Consider the following 27,907-nt stretch of genomic DNA (forward strand, 5'->3'; position numbering starts at 1 on the left):
GTAAGAGATGAATAATTGGAATAAAATTACAAATATAATGAAGAAATACTATGGGCCTTCAGTGGCCCAACATTTAGATCATAGAAATTATGATAGTAATATTTACTAAGATGTGAATGACCTTTGTCGAATTTATATATCACCTTTCTCCCTTCATCCTGACTCTCTCCACTCTCAACAAAAGAAAAAAAAATTGAGAACTAAACACAATCCCTATAAGAAACAACTATAGGGGGAGTTAGATGGCTCATTGGATAGAAAGCCAGGCCTAGAAAAAGGTGGTCTAGGGTTAAAATCAGACCCCAGACACTTCCTAGGTATGTTACCTTGGACAAGGCACTTAACCCCAATTGCCCAGCCCTTACCACTTTTCTGCTTTGGAACCAATATTTCATATTTATTCTAAGACAGAAGGTAAGGGTTTAAAAATTTATAAAAAGAAACAACTATAATCTCTGAAATGATTTCATTTGTTAGTGGAGAAGCAACTATTGGAAAACAAAGATACACACACACATATACATTTATATTATGTTATGTTATATTATATTACAATTATATAATAATTATATTATAATAATATTATATTTCTATTCTACAACCTAAAGTTGCCTCCAAGGGATAATTATTCAAAAGATAAAACTTCTCTTCTAAACTTGTCACATAGGAAAAATTTCCTTACTGAAATAAATGGGAAAGAATACATTGTACATGATGTTGATCTAAATAATCTTCCAGGTTTGTTTTCTAAAATGCAGCCATTTGTACTATGCAAGCTGCCTTCCTATAATCCTAATAGAATCCTTGAACAAAAATATAGTTATTTATTTGTGCAGCATCCTGAAAGGGTTGTCAGGGGTGCTAAGAATAAGATTAAACATTAGCAAAGTAGGAAATTTATGAGAGATGGATCCCAAAGCACTAATAAAAGGAAATGGTAATTGATAGTAAGAGTCTGGGATATGAAAGTGTGCATCTACAATCTTTCATGGGATCTGACATCAGTATAGTAGAATCAAGAAGAATTTAGAAGTGTTTAGTGTTGTGCTTGTTTGAAACAAATATGTCAGTGTCAGATTGCTTAGAATACTTGGCAATTTTCCTTTAGTATCTTAGATTTTCAGATATCTTTAGAGTCATTAGCTTATTAATTACTAAATGCCATAAATGCTTTTTAAGGGTAGAAAATCATTCCATAAAAACTGCCATTTCATTTCAATATATTAAAAATAAAATGTCTCTCTAGTCATGTTCAGTGCCTTCACTAGAGTGTATTTATTGATTGCAATGGTATTTGCCATCACTTTACTGATTTAAGTTTCCAAGACTAATTATCAGCATCTCAGGCACTGGGCCAGTGTTGAACTGATGAGTGTGCAGACGTCTCTGCATATTTTCACCAAATTCTGACATCTGCACTTTTTTTAGGGCAAAGACATCTCAGTCCCTCAGATGGCTGAATTTATCTATTTTATTGGCCCTGAGATCATAATTTCACTGGCAGGGTTTATTTCCTAAGAGTAGAGATTCTGAATGGCAATATCCCTGAAAGTATGTGGACTGTTTCATATTTGTCAATGGAATTTTAATTTTACCTTTTTTATTTTTATTTTTGAAGACTGATTGACCATATCTCACCCAGGTTGGATATGGGCCAATCATTGGCCCAATTCCTCCACTGATTACTCTAGAAATTTTGATCTGCTTCTTTTGGCCTAGGTATGTTCACCTCTTACCCCTTCTAGGGCTTAACCATTTCAGTCTCAGTGTGAAAATATTGGATTATCTTTGGCTCTACTCATTTCAGAACTCCTAAAATCAAAGAATTTGTCAACTCCTGTAATTGCATGGATTAAACTCCCAAAGTCCTAGTGAGGTAGAGTATTACATTAGTAAGGCTACTGGCACATGTAGTTCCATTCAAAAATAATGTGCAGATCCTTGAGGCAGAGTAAATCAAAATCATTCCTTTATGAAGAAGAAGGGGAATGGAGAATCAGCACTTATGAGCTTATTTCTTTGTAGGTCCTTCATCTTATCAGAGTAAGTTATTGCCAAGTCTGCAGTGATGCTTGGTTATAGGTTTAAGTCTCTTTAAGTCTCTTATAGGTATGTCAATCTTACATCTAGATATGAAGGGGTCCTCAAAGGGCATTTAATCAATCAATAATTAAATCAACGATGATTAAGTGCCTACTATGTGTCAGACACCATGTTAAGCATTGAAGACACAAAAAGAGGTGAAATCTACCCTCAAGAAGTTTACAATCTAACAAGAGAGAGATTCTGCAAACAAATATATGCAAAACATGCTGTATACTGAATAAATAGAGAATAATTAATAAAGGAAAGACACCAGGAGTAAAAAGCTTTGGCAATTGATGCATTGTGAGAAGATGGTGAAATATGACAGATTACTTCAGTCTCCAAATTCTCCCGCAAATAATCAAAAATAGTGCCTATAAGTGAACGTTAAAGTGGTCAGATTAATTAAGAAACAAGAAAAACAGGGAGAAACAATTGTTCAATGTAAGATAATTTGGGAAGAAGCTGGGAGTGTCTGAGGTGTCAGCCTGACAATGATATAAAGTGATGGCATGGCCAGGAGGTAGCTATGGATGCAGCAGCTTTAGCTTTGGAATTGTTGGTCAGATGACTAGGTGGGGATTGGGTGGCTGATGAAAGAAGACTGTGGGATGTCTGTGTACCGATTGGATACCTTAGCAAGCTGTGGCTATAGAAGAGGAAGAATGAACCATGACAGAACAGAGCTTCTAATTGTGGCTCTAGGAAATGCTAAGAAGATGCTTAGAATCTCTGGAAAAACAATAGAGGGTAAGAGTGTTGAAAGATAATAGCTTTGCTGGAGACTGTAATATAGAGATGATAAAAACCAAGAGGTCAAGGATTCCAAGAGAGCTCAGGAAATAATAATGATGACAACTACAACAGCAAAACCGAGCTCTAAGACATTGTCACCCACATTCAGGGAGAAGGATCTCATGCTATTATAAAATTCCACTTAAGAAACAAGCCACTAAAAATTTAAAAATGAGTAAACAAAAGAGAAAGAACTCAACTCTAGATAACTTCTATGGAAATAAAGAATATCAGAGTTCAAAGTGTTCACTTGCAACACTTTGAAGAAAAACATAAAATGAACAAAGCCTTTTTGCTCTCTGCCCCACTCCATGAATATCAGCACCTCCTCTGCTATTTTTAATAATAACATCTACCACTTGCAGGGTTGTGGTGAGGATCAAACAAGATATATTTGTAAAGCGCTTAGCACAGTTCCTGGCATGTAAGTGCTTTATAATAAACACTTATTTCCTCCCTGCCACCCTCATCCCATGCATATTGCTGCCTTCTTAGCAATTTAGTGCTTTTAAGATAATTGGGAACAACAAATGAGGTATAGATATAAAATACTATTCTGACTTGAGAACAGATAAGTAAGCACTTAGCACAGTGCCTGGCACATAGTAGATACTATAAAAATTCTTATTGCTTTCCAAATTGTAATTTTAGAGTGTGGATAAGAAGTGCTAAGATGTTGAATGACTTGACTTGGGGTCACAAAGGCACAACTGAGTTCTTCAGCTTCCAAGGCAGCTTTCAACCTATTATTCTATACATCCTCTCATTTTGCCTAGGATACATAGGGAGGTTAAGCAATTTGCATAAGTGCACATGCATTTTAAGTAATAAATGTAAGATTTGAATTTAGGTCCTCAAATTCTTTCTATTGTACTAAGTTGGGAGAGAGAAGGGAATGCAAGCATTTCAAAATTATCATAATTTTTTTTAAACCCTTGTACTTCGGTGTATTGTCTCATAGGTGGAAGAGTGGTAAGGGTGGGCAATGGGGGTCAAGTGACTTGCCCAGGGTCACACAGCTGGGAAGTGGCTGAGGCCGGGTTTGAACCTAGGACCTCCTGTCTCTAGGCCTGACTCTCACTCCACTGAGCTACCCAGCTGCCCCCTCATAATTTTTTAATTTAAAAAATAGAACTCTAAAGCATGTAAGTCAAAACATAACAAATAAATCATAAAATACATTCACTGAGCAAAATTTATATATATGGAGATAACTACAGTGTGGAACTTTCTTAATGATTTCTTTGCCCTTAACCATTATTGTTGTAATCGCATGTTGTTTTGTTTCCTTTGATTTAAGTAGAATATTTTTAAACAATTCACCTATAATTCTGTCTGCCAACTTCTTAAAGAACATAATATATGCAAGAAACTGTTAGTCAGTGGGTATATGAAAAATTACCCAGCACTGCTCTCAAGTTTATCATCTGTGTATATGATAGTCGAAAGTCCTTTCAACACATATGCATGTTACCAGTTCTAGAACCTTTAGATATCTTGAAATTAAAAGTCCTTAAACAATTTCTTCTCATAGAGTACAAATTTCCATTCTCCTGGAAAAGGATTTTAATCATCTTCTTGTGAATTAAAAGAAAAGGTACCTCATTACCTTTCTAAAACCCCCTGCTTTCCAATTCCTGAACATTTTCTCATCACATGGTCAAGAAGAAAGAGAAAAGAAATTCTGAATATTCCTTTGATTCCCCTTTCACCTTTTGAGTTTTGTTTGATAATGTACATTAAATAAGCCAAAATTGTCATCATTCATTCAATCAAATACCTTTGCTGTATGATATAGAATTTTAAAATGTATTTATAAATACTAATTATAATAAGGCTTAATTTTTAAATTTAATTGATCTTTAATCATATTAAAAATTAATTTGTTCATGCCCCCTAATTATTGCACTCTACTTACTACTTACTGTTCTCAGTTTTAGAATTCTTCTGTGATCTCTTCCCTGCAGTCAATTCTAGATATCCTTAATCTTATTCTTTTAGGACAAAGTGATAAATTAATTCACACCAAACTATTAATGTTATTTTTGTGTGTTTCTTTTCCTTCTGTAAAACATTTCTACCCTGATAACAGTTGTAAATGCTTTAGTCAAAAGGAGATTAAGTACTTTTAAAATAGTTATTTGATAAGTTAAACAAAATCAGAAGTCTGAACTTGATGACTTTCCACTTCAACTACTTCAGTTTTTTAACTTCTTTTTTGGAGAGATTTAACTTAAACTTAAGTTCTTAAAATATGCACTATTTTAAGAGTGCATATTTACATGTATGCGTAGATCACTAAATGTATTTTCTATTACTAATAGAGCTGTCTATTTAAATAGCCTAATAAATATTCAAAATTTTTCAAGGGTTTTTAGATTCTTCTATTCTCATCTATTACATTTTATATTCAAAGTATAAATTTTACAGTGTAAAAGAAGCTTTTACATAGTAAGGATATTAAAAAGAGAAATTACAAATTAAGTTAATCAATAGTGTTTGATTTATTCCATAGAAATGATAGATTTCTGATGTGTATTCATATTTTAACAGAAAGTCAAATAAGTGATGATTCAGGTTGCTCACTCCTCTGGACTTCTTAAATTGTGAAATGAGAATGTGAAAGCTTCAAATCACTGGAGAGAATCACAGAAAAACATTAACTTTCCTTCAAAAAAGTATCGCATTTTAAAAAGTGGTCTGTAAGTATAAGTAGGAAAAAAATACATAAGAAAGCATACTTTCCAGTGATACTGATACTGATACTCATTATTTTCATTGTCAAATGTATCTTCTTACAATTCATGGACTCCAAAGAGAATCTAATTTGCCACAACTCCCACAGACCATATCGAAGGCACCTAGAAGGTCTCGACTCTACCTCCCCCACCCCCACCCCCAAAGCCACCCCAGATGTTATGAAGGAGCTCTTGCTCCTGGAGGTCCAGAAGGACCTTTTCTCTTTTGTTGTTTTAGACTCATAGCCCATCTTCCTACTGATTTCTACTCCTTTTTTTTTCTAAATTGCAAGACACCAGTCCCTCCTGCACTTCCTCCCCTTATCAGAACCCCACTACAAAAGGAACAGACTTTCTTTTCTAATCTGATCTTTAGGTTACTTTCCATCCTTTTTAATGGCAGTTCCATAAGGGACAATCACCCTCATGAATAGTAAGGATTCTTAAGTCTTATGTCTCTACCCTTATAATTTCAGGACTTTCCATATACTTTGCAGCTAGACTTTAATACATTTGGGTTTTTTCCCCCAATCAGAGTGCATGCTTCTTTAGAGCAGGAACTGTCTTTCTGGTTGTCTTTTTTTTAATGCTCTGTCCTTTGGACAGGGCTTGGCACATACTAAACATGTAATAAATGTTTGTTTTTTTTTAAATTTATTTATAAAAGGATACCAGAGAGATATGATTAGTGAATAGCAACTTTGAGCACTTCAGGTATAAAATGACTAATATTTATCTTCAGTGGTCAACTGTCTTTATCTTACAGTGGTCCCAAGGATAATGTTAAAGAGTCATGACTTAGGGACCACATTTCCATTTTATAAAAATTTAAAGAGTACTTGTTTGCGGGAGGAGCAAAGATTGTATACTAGGAAAGTCTGTTTATAGAGGGATAAGTCCCTTGTCTAGGGAGTTCCTTATCTAGAAGAAAAGATAAACTTAAGGGAGTGATGAAGAACCTTTTAGAAATGGAGTGCTGGGTCTTACCCCTACTCTACCCCCCCATACTGAGTGCCATGCCTGTCCCCCCATACCCGATCCCAAGAGACTAGGGCCATGCCCCTCCTGTGCTGAGTGCTAGGTCCACCCTGCCCAGCCACACAGGAAAGGGAGGAAGTACTCCCACTGGGCTGCTGGGCAGAGAGTGGGTGATGTGAAAAAATGTTATCAGGCAAGGTGAAGAGGGGCAGGAGAGTAGCTCCACCTAAGTCTCTCTTCCTTTCTAGTAACCAATTCTAGAGTGGGGGGATGGTAGCCAACATGCCAGAGAGAGCACTCTGCATGCCATTTTTGGCACTCATGCCATTGGTTTGCCACCACTGCAATAGGGTGAGCAGCATGGGAAGACTATAAGGACCTGGGGTTATGGGGAGTCCATAAATGATGTTAGGGAGGATACAAAGTCCTGGTTGGGAGCTTTACTTGGAAGAGGAATAAATATTTAGTCTAAACTACCTCTATTTACATATTTTTTAAAAAAACTATAGTAAAGAGAAGTTAATGACTTTCCCAGAGATAATACAATACTAAGCTGGGATCAGAATTTAAGTATCCTCCTCTCCAGACCTATGTTCCTTCTATAGTTCTTTAGCCATTTTAAAAAAATTAAATATGCCTCACTTAGCCTTGATCTATCTCAACAATTTACAAATTCACAATTCCCTTATTTATATAACTTAGCTTATTTTCGTGGTTCTATTTTTTTTTTCAATTAAATAGTTGCTATGACTAAGTTTAATTCATCACAACACAACACACCTAAAGAATGCTCTTATTTATTCTATTATGATGATCAAGAACTTAGCAAATAATCATCAGGTTTCATTCCTTATAATTTAGTACTCTAGGATAAATACAGAACTATAATTGTGAATTCAAATCTTTTAGGGTCTAGCCTCTTTAAGGCTAGAAGTTGCAAGAGGTAGATAGACTGTGTTATCTCCTCTAGGAGTTCTGTATCCCAGGGAAATCATAGTTCAAATCTCCTATTCCTTTTTTCAAACCTGTGCTAAATCAATGATAACTATGACAAAGCAAATAGCTGCTGAAAAGCAAATCATAACTCCTTAAAATGATTATCCCATTTTTTCTTAGGGGTACTAATTTTATTTCTGCCCATGCTTTGACCTCTAAGGAAATAACAAGGCAGTTAGTGATTAAAAGTACATTTTTATGACTTAGTCAAGTCTAAACAGACATAGGCTAAATACTACCAAGTTCATTTTTACCTCTTTGATGTATCAGTTTTTGTTGTTCTTATTGGTAAATACTCTAAATTTAAAACAAAAGAAAACAACAACAATAAGGGAGGGGGAAACCTAGGCAGCCCTGGGGATAGGATTGGGTTTAGAGTCAGGAATACCTGCATTTATATCCAGCTTCAAACACTAATTTTGTGGCCCAAACCTGGGCAAGTCACTTCTCTATTTGCCTCAGTTTGCTCATCTATAAAATGAGCTGAAGAATGGCAAAACACTATATAGTATCTTTTCCAAGAAAACCCCAAATGGGGTTGTGAAGAATCAGATATGACCAACATTATTATTATTTTAAAAAATATTTATTTATTTATGTATTTTAGAATATTTTCCCATGGTTACATGATTCATGTTCTTTCCCTTCCCTCCTCCCACCACCACCCTCCCATAGCCAAAGAATAATTCCACTGGGTTTTACATGTATCATTGATCAAGACCTATTTCCATATTGTTAATATTTGCAATGATCATTTAAAGTCAACAATCCCAATCATATCCCATCAAACCATGTGATCAAGCAAATGTTTTTCTTCTGTGTTTCTACTCCCCCAGTTCTTTCTTTGGGTGTGGATAGCAGTATGACCAAAATTATTGGACAACAACAACAATAAATAAATAAACCATTTTCAGAAAGGGGTATAAATGTGATAAGTTTTTGTGACCCTGAAACATGAATTTGACATGTTCCTTGGACATATAGGAAGAAGCCTCTGTCAATGTGTATTTGTTTCTGTTTAGTAGATGAGGTTTTATTTTTTCCCTTTCCTACCTCACTGGATTGAACTCTCTAAATTTTGATCTCATACTTGTAGCAAGCTCATAGCCTGAAACATTTGGCATCACCATCATAGGCAATATGCTAGCAAGAAAATAATCTTCCTTGGCTGTCCATGTTTTCAATAATTAAGAAGACTGTAGGAACTAAAGTCCTTGTTTAGTTCTCAATGCATGAATTGAAAAATAGAAACATTTTTTCAAACTCTAAATGCTTAGAATAGATTTTATTAGTCAGTAGTTTTGAGTAGCACAACATACTTTGGGCTAAAGTCCTGCCCTAAAGTCATCCTTTTTTTTTTTTTTTTTAATTTTCAGTGTTAAAAAGCAAAAGAAAGGAAGGACATATAAATTAATTGACATTGATTTGTTACTCTTAAGAACTTTATCTTTCCCAATCTTTTCATCAGGGAAGAAGTATAAGATGCCAAATGGATCAAAGGACTGATCCTTTTCTTATATGGGGGGGAGTGATTAACCCACTATTTCACTATTTTATGGATGTTAATCATAAGACATTTGGACTGAAAGCCTCCTAGCACTAAAACACATATTAAATTTTAATAATGCTTTTATTCAGAAAGACTTACTATCTCTTGTGAGGAAATTAATTCCTGAGCACTTACACTATAGTTGAATTGACATCAAATATGTTGTTTTGTTTTGTCATATAGACATAGCTGTTGCCATTGGAAAAAGCCAGAAAATGAATTTGATTGTGATTTATTTGAATTATTTGTTACAAACACTTCTAAAATGATATCCTTGTTCTCATCAAATTAGAATTTAAATAATTTAATCTATTCTTCTATTCAGACACCAATAGCTATGCCATTTTTCATCATTTTCTCCTGCAAAAAATATTTAAGTTCAATGAACTCTATAAAAGGTACTTCATTCCTCCTTCTCCAAAATAAGATAAATGTAATTTATCACTAATTTCATCTCAAACTCACAATACATATTGTATTTCTGTTAGAATAACTCTGAGAGTTCCTCAAATAAAAGACCCATCAAATGTAGATTTAATAATGAAGGGACCTTGTAAACTCAAAAAGGTACAGGCTATTTGTTTAACTTTTAAATTATTCTGTTATTCATTTCAGTGAATTTATCTGGTTTTGACCTCTGTGAAGCATTTTTGAGTGGAAATCATCAAGTTGATGGATTTATATACTCAAGAGAAATGGGAACATCTTAAACATAGAGCACAAAATATTTTTTCCTACATAAATCAATCAACACATTTTTATTAAGCATGTTTTATGTTCCAAGAAGAAGCAGGATGGGTCAATGAATGGAGAGCTGTCCTAGGAGTCAAGAAGACCTGAGTTCAAGTCTAGTCCCTGATCTTTAGTGTCTTTTTGACCCTAAGTAAGTCACTTAACATTTCTTTGATTCAAACAACATTACCGACCATTTCTTTGACTCAAACAACAATCAAAAATCCATATTGCAATTACTACCTATAGGAATTTCCTTACACTAATAAATCATAGGTCCAGACCAAAACAAATGGGTTACATGGCCCTAAAAATAAGTATTAGGCAAGATCTGCCTCAAAAACACTTATATTGAAAGAAGAAACATATCCACCCCACCATAATAACATCATCACCATCAGCCACTTATTAAGCACCAACTATATACCAGAAACTGTGCTAAGAGCCGAAATAATAATAATGACAACGACAAGTAGCATTTATGACTTTAGTGGTGGCAATGTACATTTGTGCTATCCTTTTGATGCTTGTAATAACCTTAGGAAGGAGTTGCTTTTATTAGTGCCAGTGTGTAGATGAGGAGATTGAAGCAAAGAGAAGATTAAGGACTCACCCAATGTCAGATAGTTAGTGGGTGTCTGAGGTGGGATTCCCTCTGATCTGACTTGAAGTCCAACACTGTACACAGTGCCACCTACTATAAAGTATTTACATATTAAATACTAAGTATTGGGACTAGAGGGCGCTGGCAGCTAGAGGGAGGTAGCCCTTGGGCTAGTTTCTTTTTAAAATTATCTTGCCCCCCAATTTTTTTTTCAAATGAATCTCTTCTTACAACCGCCTCTCTCACTTCAGATGTGACCATGATAGAGTACTGGGATTAGAGTCGGGATAACCTGAGTTCAAATCAACCAAACTAGCTGTGTGATCCTAGGCAAGTCACTGACTATCTGACTCAGTTTCCTCAACTGTAAAGTGGAGATAATTATAATATTTACTTGCCAGATATGGTGTGAGGTTAAAATAATATTCATAATATGCTGAACACAGCTCTGACACAGAGTGGGGGATTAATAAATAACTATTCCCTCCCTTTCCCCTGTAAAGAATTGTCTAGCACACTGTGAAGGTGACTTTCCCAGAATCATACAGTCAATATTTCTTAGAGATAGGACTTGAACCTGAGTTTCCCTGGCTCTGAGGTCAAGTCTTAAACTAAGACCCCTTTGTGACTTCTCATTTATGAAAAAATAGCTTGTGTTGATTTTTAAATGTTTACGTATATTTTGATGTATTTGAAAACTCTCGTGGTTTTAAAGGTATAGGAAAATAATATGTTCTATAGTAAAAACAGACTCTGGTAAAGACATTAGAGAAGATTAACACAACAAAGAAATAAGCTCTCAGTCATGCATTTCACAAATGTGACATTCAAATCAATCATGATCACTATTCCAGAGGAAGGTAAAAAATCATTTTGATCAGGTAACAGAAGTGAATGGCGAAAAGAATGTCTGTCTATATGCGATTATGTTGTAAAGGGCAGATGGTTCAGTGGATTGAGCACTAGCCTTGAGTCAGGAAGATAAGCCTTCCTGAATTAAAATCTGACCTCAGACACTTCCCTAACTTGCCCTAACCTGGGCAGTTCACTTACTCATATTCACCTCAGTTTCCTCACCTGTAAAATGAGCTATAAAAGGAAATGGAAAAAGAGACACTGTTATCTTTGACAAGAAAATCCCAAAAGGGGTCACAAAGAGTTGGAGAGGACTGAAATGACCCAACAACATTTTAAATGGGTGATACATCTAAGTGCCATGAGAATTTCAGAGGAAGGAGAATACATTTCTGGTTAGAGGTATCAAGGAAGGTTTATGTTTTACTTTAGTTAAGATCACAACTGGACCTTGAAGGATGAGATAAGGAATAAAGAGTTGAGAATAATGAAAGGTGAAAGGAATCCCATTCAAGGGGAACAAAAACAGCCACCAAAAACAACCAGCAACAAGAACTTCTTTCATCCTCTTAAAATTTTATAGCTTGAAGTAGCCTAGGTGATTATCCCACCTTCCCTTTCTTCTCTATTCTACCCCACCACCCTGACTTTTTAGATAAGAAAAAATGGAAACCATAAAATTCAGTAGAATAATGAAAGAAAGGGACAAAAAGCACAGGTTTTGTGGTCAAAGACCTTTGTTCAGATATAAGCTCTGATACTTATTACCTGTGTGATCTTTACTTAAGTCAGGTAAGCTTTCTGGTGCTTTATTTCCTCATCTGTAAAATGAATGGGGTTGCACTAGACAGATTTGGAGATCTTTTCTAGCTCAAATCATGTTATGAGTCTAAATTAAATAATATGTCTCAAGTTCGCACAGAATCTAAAACCCTCTTTTCTTATATTCCATTGAGATATTTTCCCCACTACACTATAATTACTAAAAGTTCAGATTCCTGAGATAGAAGCATAAAAGTCAAGGCAGAAATCTGGAACAAGTGGAACAAGGATGGATTCAGGAAGAAACAGGTAAAGGGAAAAACTAACAAGAAATCATAATCAGGCAAAGTTCTCTCATCTGTTCAATGTTGCTTGAATTTCCTGTCAGTTCTCAGTAGGGAGAGATTGCTCCTCAGGTTCTTATGACCACCACTAGTAGCAGCAACAGCCTGGTAAGGCGACTCAGTGTCAGGGCCAAAACACAAATTCTGTTTTTTTTTCCCTTGCAGAGTCTTCAATTCAGGTTCAAATGTCATTTTCCATGTTCCCTCCACCTTACCCACACATACTCTACACTTCAGGAATTTTGACCTCCTTCTATTTGCTCAAAAAAGACATTCTATCTTCTATTTCCACTGGTTGCTTCCCATGCCTGGAACTCCTCCTCTCACTCCTCATCCCTGCCTCCTTTCTGGCATAATAATTTTAATATGTAATACTTTCCTCACAGAGTTATTATCAGGATCAGATGAAATAATAATCATATTAACTAATATTTATAAAGAGTTTGAGGGTTTGTGAAGCACTTTACAAATTACTGAGTCTGTCTCAGTTACCTAAACTGTAAAACTGTTAAAAATAATAGCACCTCCTCTTGGGTTGCATGAGGATCAATTCAGATAATATTTGTAAAGTATTTAGCATAGTGCCTGGAATAGAATAAGTGCTGAAATAGATCCTTGTTTCTGTTTCACTTTGTCCAGATTCCAGATGACAGCCCAGAGGAAAAAAAAGTTTTCATTTAATGTATAGCATTTATTTTGACAAAAGAATCATGTATAGCAGATATTTTTCAAGGATTTTTTAAAACTCAGTAATCAGTGTCCTAAAAAAGATATTTTGATTTTGGTTAGGTTTTTATATATAGTTTGTAATGACTGTTGGCTTTTGGGACTTACTTAGGCTGGTAGAAACTCTAAGATAGTAAGATGTCATTCAGTCTAGCATGGGAACAACTGAAACATTTTGAAATTCTGTACGAATTACCGTGGGCAAATTAATATACTGGTATAGAAATTAACAAATCTGTTTAAAGAGTTTGGCAGATTCTGTGGACACTTTGCAAATATCAGATCTCAAGATCTTTAATGTGATTTAATTGATCCAGTAATATATTTCTGTTTTTGCAAATTTCAAAGCGATAGAACATAGTCACAGCAGAAGGTATGAATCTAGAACTGGCAAAGATTACTCCCTTTTCAGTTATGATTTCAACTTCATGGTTTGTTTTTGTTTGTAAATAGAACACAACACAAACAGTATGTAAATTCATTTTACATAAAAACAGACTCCTACAAGATACTGTTATATTTGCTAACAGATGTGGCAATGTAAACTCATCTTTGTAGAGGCTGAGCATTTTATCTAGGCATGATTTTTGAAATTTTTAGGGTAGTTGCCACCAGGTAAAAGGCAGTGATCTTGATTTGATAAGTTACACTAGATTTGGAGTCAATGGAGATTTGGATTCAAATCTTACCTCTAATACTCATTATGAAAACATATTAAAAAGTCACCTCTCTCTGAGTCTATTTTCTCATCTATGAAACGGAGAAAATCTCTCTTGTTTCATAGAGTTGTGTTGTAAGAAACAAATAAAAATCTGGACAAAATATGATTTGCTACCTTAAAACATTAACTGTGGCGTTTCAAAAAGTTTAGTGCAGCTTTAAGCTTATTATTATTAAATATTATTACTTAATGTGATTATGTTATATAATATTACTATAACAAAGTATCATATATAAATATATTATTGAATTTAAGCTTATTATTATTAAATACAAAGACTTTGGGACATCCTATATAAATACCAATATAAATACCATCATCATCAATGCCACTTCTCAGTATTTCTTTCTTCTACTTTCATATATCCCTAGAAAAAATCTGGTCTTCTTCCCAGATGTATTTTCAGCTCTTCAGAGTCTGATCAAATTGTTTTAGGCTTGAATTAATTTATCCTTACCCAAATATGATTTCTTGAGTCAAACAAAAATGCTTTGAACGGGCTTATTAAGAGAGTCCTCTTAGCCTTGATGAAAGTCCCATGTGCTATTACCAACACACATTTTGATGAGTGAAGTATAAGTGAATTTAAAACAGATGGATTACAATTTTTCCATTTTATGCTTGGGATAAAAAGTAGTAGAAAGATTCTCTGAAATAAAAGGTTTGGCAGGTTTACTACATCTAAAACATAGAAAATTAGTTTAACATGCTTAAAACTCATACAAAAAACTCAGATTTTATAATTGTTGCTTTTATCTATACTTAATTTTTATGCTGGAATAATTTTGTCACGTGTCTCATTTTGACTGGAAACAAGTACTTTTGCTTTTCAAAGGAAAATTTTCAGTGAACAAGACAATTTGGAAATGGGAAATGTTTTTCATATTGTTGCTTTTCTAGTGATGAACTTGGTTAAGTCATTTGGTAAGAATAAAGTTCTTAATCTACCAAATATAAATAGTGTAGGTTAAAGCTGCCAGTTTGCTCAATGATTAATTAAGCATATGCCTTAAGTGTTATTCTCAGATCTCCCCTTTGTTGTCCCAATTTATTCATTCTATTGAGAGTGGCAGTGCTAATGAAAAAAAAAAAAACAAAAACTATAGGTACCCTTCATAGAATTCCTCCTCACCTAAAAAGTCTCTAATCTAATTGTTTCTTTGGATTTCCACATGGTGATATAAAGCTGATCTTCGAGCTAGGAGGACTGGGGTTGAAGAATAACGTAGGAAAACTATTAGCTGTAAAGGCAAGACTTTAAGTCTAAGACTAAGTTTGAGATGCTATTGACCTATAGCAATAGGAGTTCCTCAAGAGGGAGCTCCTTATACCACTGAAATACAGAACCTCAGCATTTATCCTGTTACAGACAGGGGCAATGTCATTACAGTATCTAACCATTCACTAGTATTTTCTGAAAACAGTAATAGCTCGGTTTTCATTGACTGATTATTGTCAGTTTTGGTTTAAAAATACTCTGTCTCACTGTCTCTGTCTGTCTCTGTCTCTCTGCCTCTGTCTCTGTCTGTCTCTGTCTTTCTCTCTGTATCTCGCTGTCTCTGTCTCTGTTATATATTGACTTTGCCAATTAGAATATAAGATCTAGGAGGGCAAAGACTGTCTTTTACATGTTTGTGTATTACTAATACTTAGCACAACTCCTGGAACTTAAGTAAACACTTAGTAATAAGAATTTAATAAATCATTCTCCCTTCTTTTTGTTTTCTGTCTCTCTGTCTTTCTGCCTCTGTCTTTGCCTGTCTCTGTATATGTTTCTCTCCCTAATTTGAACTCCCTAAGAAAAAATTTCCATCCCTAGATGGATTCATAAATGAATTTTACTAAACATTTAAGGAAGAACTAACTCCAATAGAAATAAAGTATTTAAAAAAATCAAGTAAAGAATGAATTCTTCCGAATTCCTTTTATGACACAAATATGGTTTTGATAGCTAAGGCAGGGTGACCAAAAACAGAGAAAGAAAACTGTATACCCATTTGTCCAAAAGATATTGTTTCAAACATTTTAATAAAATTCTATAAGGAGTTTATAGCAATGTATTTTAATGATAATAAACTATAAGTAGGTGGGATTTTTACCACAAATGCAAGACTGGTTCAATATTAGTAAAACTATAAGCATAATTAACTATATCAATGACAAAAGCAACACAAATAATATGATTATATCAATAAATGCAGAAAAAGTTTTTGACAAAATACAAAACCCATTTATATTAAAAATCACTAAAAAGCATAGGAATAAATTAAGTACTTTTAAAAATGAAAATAAATATTTATTTAAAATCAAGAACATTATCCATAATGGAAATAAATTAGAAGCTATCTGAATAAAATCTGGGAGAATTAGGGATGTATGTTATTACCAATATTGTTCAATATTCTACTAGACATGCTAGTTGTAGCAGTAAGACAAGAAAAAGAAATAAAAAAATAATAGGCAACGAGGAAGCAAAAATATTACTCTTTGCAGATGATAGGATGGTGTACTTAAAGAATCCTGGAGGAGAAAACTAAAAAAAAAAAAAAAAGAAAAAAAAAGACCAGTTAAAAATCAACACAAAAAACCTAGGACAAATTACGTGAAATGATGAAAAGTGAAGTGAGCAGAACAAGGAGTACTTTGTAACTTTGTACACAGTAACAACAAAAAGCAATAATGTATGATGATCACCTGTGAATGACTTAACTATTATCAACAAGGCAGGGATCCAGAACAGCTCCAATTGGCTCATGATGAAAAAGAATATCCACTGCCATAGAAGGAACAGATGGAATCTAAATGCAGATTGAAATATAGAATTCTTCATTTTACTTCTTCCATGAATTTTTCTCTAGTGTAAACAATATGTATCTTGTTTCACAACATGATGAATAGGGAAATATGTATTATATGATTATATATGTACAATCCACGTCATAATATGTGCCTTACTGGGGAGGAAGGATAGGAAAAAAGAATGAGACATTTTTGACATAGCTAATATGAGAATTTGTTTCTCCGAGATAAACATATTTGTTATAATTTATTATATATTTATCACAAATCATATGTATTATATATTATTAGATTAAAAAATAGAGAGACAGAAAAATAAAGAGTGGGAGAGAGAGAAAGAGATAGAGAGAACTATATGTGCAGAATATTCTGTTAAGAATTGTATGAGAAATACAATTTAGAAAAAAACAGTTTCTCTCCTTAGAGATTTCCTTAGGGAATAGGACATTTTTACAAGTAACCATAAAAAGTAGATGACAAAAGCACAATAGGACAAAGCATTTGTGAGGTCCCACAAATAAGGGCATGGAAGGCCATTAATAGCTAGTTGGCTGTGTTATGAGGAAGATTATTAAGTTATCATTTAGGAGACCTAACAGGAAGGGCTGGAGAATTCCACATGGAATGAGGAAGCAGGAAGTGGCTTGCTCTCTCTGGTTGGGACAAGCAGTAACTGATTCCCGGGGAGACCTCAGAGCTAGTGGAGCTGCACCCTGATTCCCTGGGATCCTGGAGAGTGGTGAAGGTTGAAAGCTGAGGACATCCATCCTGCAAGACAGCACTGAGTAGGGAAGTGGCCTGCGATCTGGTGGACAGCTTGCAGACTTCCTCTCCCTACTGGGCTACTGTGGATGATCAGTTCTGGAGGAGTTGGCTCCTGGCATCCTGATAACATCTCTGGGCTCTGCTGTGAGGATCTCACTCCAGTCCTGCTATTCTCTGGGCCTTGCCTGGCTTAGGTCTTAGATGAGAGTAGTTAAGTCCCTCCTCTGATCCTGTGGTTTGCCCTTAGTCTGAAAGTGTAGAAACCCCTATTCCCATCCTTTACTACTGTTTCCTTAATTAAAATTGTTATAAACTCTTGCCATTTGCCTGCTAGTCTCCATAGGTCCCTTGCCTAGAAGGTGCAGAGTGACAGTTAGGGCCTAACTACCACTTCTGTTAACAGATACCTCCTTAGCAGTTAAGCCCAGCCTCCCTACCTTGCTGGTCCTGTCTTCTGTCATTCCTGTCTCCCTCACACCCACTGAGCCCACAAAATAATATTTAAGGCAACAACCTTGGTTATTCCCCAGTATAGCTGAAGGAAGGTCTTATGGAAGAAATAGCATTTAATATGGCATTCAAGGATGGGTAGGAATCCAATTGATAGGAGAAGGAAAAAGTAATTTAAGGTAAAGCTGAGCAGGGACCATCCAGAGAAAATACAGAGAATTAGAAATGTATAGAGAATAGTTAAGAGCCAAGATTAGCTGGAATATAAAATATGGTGCAGTAAAATGAAAGAAATCTGGAAAGGTAGGTTGACAACTGATTTTGAAGGACCCTAATTGTAAGGCTACTGGGTGTCTAATTTACTTACTTTGAAAAGGGGAATTAAAAAAAATGTTTAGCAAAGGAATGAAATGCCAGATGAGTGAACAAAGGAGAACCAGGAACATCAAAAGAATGAACTGAATGAGAGACAGTGGCAGGGAGGAAGCTGTGAGGAAGCTTACAATAGTTCAAATGACAGAAATCAGGATTTGTACAAGGGAAACCTAAGACTAGAGAGGGTTAGTATATTATACCTATTCCTCAAGAGGAAAAAGAAAAAGAAATATATGTATGTTTAACATTCTTACTACAGGCACTAAAAGCACTCAGATATATTTTAACCTCACACTCATCAATGTCCTAACTTTTGCAAATGTCTCTAATTATCAGCCACTCTGGAATAAGATAGGCCTTTCCTAGCTTATTTCACAACTTTCAATTCTATTTTACTTAACATTTGATGAATGTCTTATATTTTATATCTAGCTATTCACTTTTTGCTAATAAATAGAACTTTTCATGAAAACAAATTGAGATTTTCTAGGCTACTCAGTGGTAATACAATTCAGGAATCTGTGAAGATAGGATTAACTCTCCCCTTGCCTATTTTTAGCTAAACAAATAAAGAACTTAAAATACTTCTACTTGACACTAAGTAAGAGAGTGACAAGTCACTTACTAGAGTAAACTTTCACCTCCAAAGGTCACTGCCCCCCCCTCCTTTGGGCAGTACTAGGCAAATTGAAAGACTGTTATTGGTTTCCATGAAGTGGGGGAGCAACAGGAAGTGACTTGGAGAAAACTGCTTTAAAAAAGCCAGCTTGAGGATTCAGTCTTACTCTCTTTGCATAGGTGAGCCAGACTGGAGGAGGAGACTCTGAGTGGGCTTGCAGTGGTTAGTAGTGTTGCCTTCCTTAGTCCTTTGGTGAGGAGATCCTCTCTGCTTGTTGGCACTTGGTGGGACACACCCTTCAGCATGAGTGCTGGTGAGATTCTTGGCAGTCTTAGCCTCCTATGCACTGAAGGTTCTCAGCTGATTCTTCAGCACCTCCTGGCTCCTAGAATTTCAGCTTCCTAGTTAAGACTTTGTATTCTAGTGAGATTCGCTTTAGGATTCGTATTTGTGGTCTGGAGACATTAGGTTTAAATTTAGGATATTTGTAGCTAGGCAGTACTTTCTGTCTCTTTATCTACATTTTTCCCACTTTCTAACTCTTTGTAAATAAAGCTGCTAAAAGTCATTTTGACTTAAGCTGCAATATTTTAAATCAGCAACAACAATATTACTTTAAAACTTTCATATTAGCATAAAAACCTAAATTTAAATTCTTACAAATCAAATTGATATGTATATATTGAGAAATTTTTTTTATCTAACCATAACAATATATTAGACAATAGATCCTCTTTTCTTCAAGAGCTAACTCTGCTTATTTGAGGAGACAATGTAAGGCCATACACAATATCTTACATGAAGTAGTCACTCAATATTTATATGAATCCAAGCTTGCCATCTTTTTCTATAATAGCAAAGAACTAAAAAAAAAAGAAAATGTTCATCATTTGGGGAGTGGCTAAAAATGATGAGATGCTACTTTGAAATAGGAAAACATAAATATGATAAATATGGAAAGTAATGAAAGATTTAAAATAAATGACAGATTAAAATGTAAGGAGTCAAGAAAACAATATACCCAATTATTATAAAAATGTAAATAAAAAGAAAAACAATCACAAATCAATCCAAAATGAGTGTTACAAAATTAATGATAATAATCAGGAGACATCTTCCCAACTCCTTTGCAGAGGTGTCAGAATCTTTCTATGGGTATGGAACATTATATATATTTTCAGAGTTTTTTGATGTAGTGATTAGTTTTGCTGATTTATTCCTTCTTCCTCTTTTTATTTTTTTTCTTTTAAAAGAATCATTGTAATATAGGATGAATCTCAGCAGGATAAAAGCAAGTATAATTGGAAACATTGTGAGGATGTAGAAAATATAGATATATTTTTAAAATAAATTTTTAAAAGAATGATACCTTCCATTAGGTGTGAAATATGTGTTGAATTAACAAATATGTGAATGCATGGCAAGGTAGATGAAAATAAATACCCATCAGTGCATGATTAAGTGGTAAAATAATTTATGATGTTAGATGTTACTCCTAGAAAATAAAATGGGAGAGATAACATAGATCTATAATGTTCAGAAAAGACCTCCTGAAGGACACAAGATTAAAATTTGTTCCTGAATAATTGGTAGGACTTGTTTCAGGGAATGAATGGCACAAGAAAAGACTTGAAGGTGAGAATAAGTAGCAAAGGTAAGTAAGGAGATCAATCTGGCTAGATAAGATATTTAATTCTAGGAAACAGCGGGACAAAGGTTAGAAAGGTTCATTGGCTTAACACTGTGATACACTCTAAGATGGAATTTGACTCTATGCAATGGAACATTTTTGAAGACTTTTCACCAATACAATTTCACAATAAATTTGATGTTTTTTAGGGAAATTTATGATAGTAGTGCAAGGATAGAATAGATTTTAACAGGAAAGCATAAAGTCTTGTTATTAGAATTATGACCTCTGTATACCCTTCATATCCTTTTTTCTAAGTCTAAAAGAAGAAAAGGTCAGAGAAAAGTCAACAAATTTTAAATAATGTAAAACATTTCCTGATCAACAGATGGTCAAAGGATATGAATAGGCAATTCTCAGATGAAAAAATTAAAACTATCTATAGTCATATAAAAATGCTCCAAATCGCTACTGATTAAAGAAATACCAATTAAAATAATTCTGAGTTACTACCTTATACCTAATTAGATTGGCTAATATGTCCAAAAAGGAAAATGAAAAATTTTAGAGACATGGGAAAACTGGTACGCAAATACTCTGTTAGTGGAACTGTAAAATATAACACCATTCTGGAGAGCAATATGGAACCCTGCCTAAATGGCCATAAAACTATGCATACCCTTTGACCCAGCAATATCACTATTAGGTCTATATTCCAAAGAGAACAAAGATAGGGATGAAAGACCTATTTATAGAAAAAATACTTATAGTAGCTCTTTAGTAGTGGAAACAAAATGGAAACAGAAGGGATGTCCATCAATTGGGGAAAGGCTGAGCAAATTGTGGTATAAGATTATAATGGAATACTAATGTGCCATAAGAAATGATGAACAGGATGAGTATAGTAAGACCTAGAAAGACTTAAATGAAATAGTACAAAATTAAGTGAGCAGAACTAGAAGAACATTATATACAATAACAGAAATATTGTGTGATGATCAGTTATGAAGGGCTGAGCTATTATTGTCAGTAGAGGGTTCCAAGATGGCTCCAGGGGATGCATGATGAAGGATGCTGTCCACAGTCAATAGGGGAACTGATGGAGTCTGATTGCATATCATGACATTGTTTTTTTCACATTTTTTCCTTCATGAGTTTCCACTTGTGTGTGCAATCTGTATCTTCTTTTGAGGCATGGTCAGTGTGAGGGTATATATTGCATGATAGCACAGTTATAACTTATATCACTGTTTGGTGCCTAAAGAGGTGGAGGAGGGAGAAAAAGAATCCAAGTTGCAAAATGTGAGCAAGTGTTAAAAATTGTTTCTTACATGTAATTGAAAAGAATGGAAAAAGTTAAAAAGGAACAGACAATGAAATCAGACAAAAAACCGATCCTCCTATAATGAATTAAATTTGAAGAAGAAAAATTCTGCTCTAGAAATTATACCACTCACTGTTCCCTTAAACCCTACACAGATTTTCCTGCATCTACATATGATAATGATTACCTCTTAAATAAATTAATATTTTATTCTCTCTCCTCTGTTTTTTTTTACTTCTTTCCTTTCCTTTTATACGTGATGACTTAAAACAATTATATAAAAATAATAATTTAAAGTTTGCCAAGGCCTTTACAAACATTATTTTAGCATAGCCTAAAAGAAGTACTATAGGCATTATTTACCTCATTTAACATATGACAAAATTGAGACTCAAAGGGATTAAGTGACTTGTCCATGAATTCACAAATAGTATGTCTCTTGGGGGACAATTTGAACTCTATTACTCCTGATTCCAAGTTTAGTACTCTACTATGATATATAATTGATCTTGAGTCCTTCTTCTAGATATATAGGGTGATAGAAATAAGCAAAAGAGCAGTGGGAGATAAAAACGAGCTTTGTGTAAATGCTAGTCAAGCTCAGGATCACTTGGATGGAAAGTAGGAATTTGTTAATCATTGAGAAATTAGTTCAGGATAGTTATTAACATCATAAGGATTTCATTCTCCAGGTGGCATACTTTCAGGGTGTTAGGCAGTTCAGGAGATGTACTAGTGGAGAGAGCTGATGAAATAGTGTTTTTATTTTATCTCTGTAGGCAGAAAGGTTGAACCACATTCTTCTTTAGTCTGCTTTGCTAGATCTTTATCTGGATTATGACCATTAACATGGTGTATCCCTCAAGGCTCTGTCCTCAGCCTTCTCTTCTGCCTTTATAATGTTTTGCTTGGTGACTCATCAGTTCCCATTGGGATCAATTATCAACTCTAGTCTTATGATTCTCAGATCTACTTATCCTCAATAACTTTTTCTTAACCTGAACAATCATATATCACACAATTTAACATCTTGAGTTGGATTTATTATAAATATATTAAATTCAACACATCTGAACTGAACTCATTATAACCTTGACCAAGCCCTTCCTTCATCCTAACTTCACTATTACTTTTGAAGGCACAGCCATCATTCAAGTCAGTTATATTCATCTCCTCTTTTCTGGCCCTGCAATCACTCTGCTTCAGAATCTCACCATCTCATGCCTAGGTTATTGCAATAAACATATTGGTTGTCTCTTGTTATGTAGAGATGGCAGCATGGAATCCCTGCAAAATACAGGGTCAGCCTGACCCATGCTGCCATCTCTACATAACACTCTGTGCCTCAAATCTCTCTGCACTCCAGTCCATCCATCTCTCAGAAATCAAAATGATCTTCCTAAATCTCCTGTCACTGCTCCTCCCCAAACCTAACCATTCGATCAATTCCAGAATCCCTAACACCTCTGTAAGTTTTAAATTTAGTTTTCTTTTACTAAATAAGAGAGTTATAAAATAATATTGTGGTTACCAATTTTAAAATATTATAGTTTAAGTCAAAATGACTTTTAACAGCTTTTATTTATAGAAGTAGAAAGAGTGAAAGTGTAAAATGTAGATAAAGAGACAGATTCCTAATAAGCCTAACAGCCCTTCTCCAGTGAAGTCTGACTCAGCCCTGGCAGGAGCTTCCCCAAGTCCTCATCTCCATGTGGATTTCCCAGTAATCCCCAGCCAGAGGTCCCAGTGGTGTCTTCAGCCAGAGTTCCACCAACACAGCTTCCTCCAAAGCCAAGGCAGGAATCTCAGCCACTCACTCCAAATGCAAGGAAAGGAATAGTCCCTAGACTTAGACCATGCTGGTTTCTTCTTTTATGCTCCTTTTTACACTTCACTTCCTGTCACTCCCCCTTCTTCACAGAGACCAATTGCCTCCCATGGCCCAGGGAGGGGGGCAGTGGCCTTTGGAGGTGTGAGCTTACTCTAGTAAGTGACTTGTGAACTCCCATACTTAATGGTACTTTAAATTCTAGATTTGATTAGCTAAAAATAGACAAGGGGAGAGTTAATCCTATCTTCACACCTCCATAATAAAATATAAAATTATCTGTTTGGTTTTCAAAGTATTTTATAGCCTGACTCTTCCTTCTTTCCAGTCTTCTTATACTTTACTCCACTCCATAATCTGTGAAATGCAGTGACACTGGTTTCTTTGATATTCTTTGCAAGAATACTCACTTCCTCAACTCCAAGCATTTTTGCTGACTTTCTTAACTTCACAATTGGAATTTTCTTATTCCTCAACTCTAGCTCTTGGGTTATCTGTTTTCCCTGAAATCTTTCAAGACTTAGATAAAATCCTATCTTACACATGAATCTTATGCCATTCACCTCCAGTGCTATTGCTTTCCTCTGCTGACTGTCTTCAATTCTATATGTCATTTTATAGATTGCTACATGCATGTTAATATCCAAATTAGATAATGAGCTCCTTGTGAGCAGAAAATATTTTTTTGCCTTTCTTTATATCCCCAGGTTGTAACAGATTGCTTGGCACCTAGTAGAAAATTAACAAATGCTATTTACTAATTGATTAGAAATCAAAAAGACTATGGAAATGACAAACAGAGCTATAGGAGGGTACCCATTATGGGAGCATGATGTTTGTGTGCTAATGGAAAATGAAGAGTTTAGCTGAAAAGTTCTGAGTTCTATATAAAGGAAGGCTTTAGGAGGAACTTCCTACTCTGTCTTCTAGTCCTCTGATCAGGGAAGATGAAACTGAGGTATTGAAAAGGTATTGAATACTGAAGTTGGATCATATTCCATGATGAAGAGATTTCTGGGAATAAGCATATCCTAGGGGAATTAAGACATTTTTGGAGTAGAAAATAAACAGGACAGCTGATGAAAAATGAAATGTAGTTGTGAAGGTAAGATCACAGATTATATATTTCATAAATATTTGAAACAAAAGTAGCTAATGTCCAAGAAAAGATATATTATTTTAAATATTTAACTTCAGTTTTCTGTATAATTCTCCTACATGGAACATGCAAATCTTCTTATACTAACTCAGATACATGAGATTTCATTTCATTTTAATATGTCAGAAAACAATAGATGTATAATTAAAGGCAAGATGTTTTGGCTTAAATAAGCCAACTTCAACATAACTGAAATTATTAATCTAGAAACGGTTGTGCACAAAGCTATAGCCATGCTGTACCACACAACTATGAAGAAACATAGAATTGGCTTTAATGAAAGTTTCATCTTTCAAAAGATAGAAATAAACCATAAGAGGATTTTTTTTTGTTTAATTGCAGGCAAGGGGAATTCAAATTCCAAGAGGACACCAGAAATAATGGTGGCATAAAAAGAAGTAATACAGACTAATTCTCTCCAATAACTATTTTTTTAAATGTGAGCAAGTAGGTACAGTAGATTGAGAACCAAACCCAGAGACTAGAGGTCCTGGGCTCTAATCTGATCTCAGACACTTCCTAGCTGGTTGACCCAAGCCACTTAATTCCCATTGCCTGTCTCATCCCTTTTCTGCCTTGGAACCAATTCATTTTATTGATTCTAAGACAGAAGATAAGAGTATATATACATATAGTAAGGAAAGTACTATCCTAAGAGGTTATCAGTATATTCAAGAAGAAAGCATGTAAGATTAATTTTTTAGTCCACATCCATAGAGGGAGGCAGCCAGAGTGGGTCCAAGGCAGGATGGCCCACATACAACCTAGTAGATGACATATTCTGATGCCTTCAGCTATGCAGAATTAAAATGGGGTGAGCTGTCAGGAAGCACAGAATAGGAATGGACTCATATATGCCACTGTCCCTGGAACGGTGGCCTGAATTCAGCACGCAATTCTGGGTTGGAACCTGCCACTTAATAAGCAAGACAGGAAACAGTTTAGAGAAAACTTCCAATTATGTTACTTTGGACCTGCCAAATCTCCAGCTTTCTGACTGGTACTGAAGCAAGAGGCTATTTACTAGAGCTGCAACCAGGAATGCTGTGATATCACACAGGACCAAAATAATGTTTCGATACTGCAAAATTCAAATAACAACGACATCCATAAAGCCTTGCCCTAGGTCAGACTACATATATATGACTATGGGCAACTCACTTCACCTCTCTTATTTCTATTATTTCATTTGTATTATGAGAACTTGGGCCTGACTCAGAGAGTTAGGAGGGAAGTGTTTTATTAACCTTAAAGCACTGTATTAGTAAACAATTTTTTTATCCGGGAAGCAGAATAGTTTATATGGGATATTATCAAAGTGCTTGGGTATTGGAGCTATGGAGCAGGGTATTAATTCTTGGGAGATTTACCAGAACAAAGTTGGGTGCTAATTTTAGGATAATTCGTTTGAATATTGAGAAAGGGATATGGAACAAGAGTAAGAAGATAGAGGTCAAATACTGGGATTTGAAAGGGAGAATTAAGTTGCCAGCACTGAGGTTTTAAGGTAAACAACAATAACAACAATAACAAAGGTGTGAGTGGATGCCACAATTTTCAAATTTGTCCAAAACTAGATCGGGAGTTAAATGAGTTTTGAAGCCTAGAACTAGGCTAAGTTTCAAATAGGGATTTTGGCGACTGAAAGGTAATCATTTCTCAGAGGGATGTTGACATTGTAAGGTAATGTGCACCTCTAAGTTTTAAATCTTTTTCTTCTAAATGGAGACACTTACTAAATTTTAATATAACTCTTCACAATAAGTTATAATTAAGGTTCCGGGTTAAGATGGCGGCAGAGTAAGAAGCAGCTCTTAACCTCTCCTGACCGAAACACACAAAACTCCTCAAGGGGACATAAAAACAAGTCCAGACGAACGGAGGAACCCCATAACAGGGCACAGCGTGGAAGGTACGTGGAATCGAGACATTTCCAGGCTAAAAAGGACTCTCATTCAATCTCGAGCTGAGCAACCGCCCCACCCCCACCCCCTCCACACTCACCTATAGCTCCGAACCCAGCTAAAAAGAAATAGAGCAAGTTTGGGGCACCCATCGAGTCATCGGCAGCTCCGGGACCTGTTCCTGAGAGCAGCAAGACTTAGGACCCCATTAAGTCAAGAACGCACGCGAAATCTGAGCGCGCGGGAGCAGAGAGTGGACGCTGGGCGCAGAGTGCCGGCTGAGTAGAGGCGTGGGTGGAGGCAGACACAACCGGGAACTAAAGCCTAAGTGGGGAACCAGTGCAGACGGGTATACGACTGTGGAAGGAGCTCCCTGAGACTTGTAAAAGAACCTCCTGCAGAGGATCAAGCAAGGGAATCCACCAGGGGGCTTGACCTTGGAAAAAACTAGAACTCAGACCTCAGGAGCCAATAGATCTCAGACAGACACTGAGAGCGAGGATAAACCTGAGAAGCTGCTGGGCTAATGATGGCTAATCAGTTACAGGAAATTCAGAAGAGAAAGAATAATAACAAAAAAAAAGAAGTCTTTAACACTCGACAGCTTCTACACAGAGAAAATCCAGACAACTGAGCAAACAGAGGAGGAGAACAAACAACCATGCAGACCCTCCCCAAATAAGGAAAACTCCTCACAAGCTATGGAAGAGTTCAAATCTGAGATTTTGAGGAAAATGGAAGAGATCTGGCAAGAAAATAACAGCTTAAAAGGTAGAATCTTGCAACTGGAAAGCGAGGCTCAGAAACCAAATGAACTGATAAGCAAATTGAACACAAGAAATGACCAGATTGAAAAGGAATACCAGAAGATTATGGCCGAAAACAAGAAGATTATGGCCGAAAACCAAAAGATTATGGCCGATTACCAGAAGATTATGGCCGAAAATCAATCCCTAAAGGCTAGAATTGAGCAAGTAGAAACTAATGATCTCTCAAGACAACAAGAACAAATAAAACAAAGCCAAAAGACTGAAAAAATAGAAGGAAACATGAAATATCTCAATGAGAGAGTGACAGACCAAGAAAACCGGTCTAGAAGAGACAATTTGAGAATAATTGGTCTTCCAGAAAAACCAGAAATTAATAGAAACCTGGACTCCATACTAACA

Source organism: Gracilinanus agilis, chromosome 5 (genome assembly GCF_016433145.1).
Source record: "Gracilinanus agilis isolate LMUSP501 chromosome 5, AgileGrace, whole genome shotgun sequence".
In the NCBI taxonomy this organism is placed as follows: domain Eukaryota; kingdom Metazoa; phylum Chordata; class Mammalia; order Didelphimorphia; family Didelphidae; genus Gracilinanus; species Gracilinanus agilis.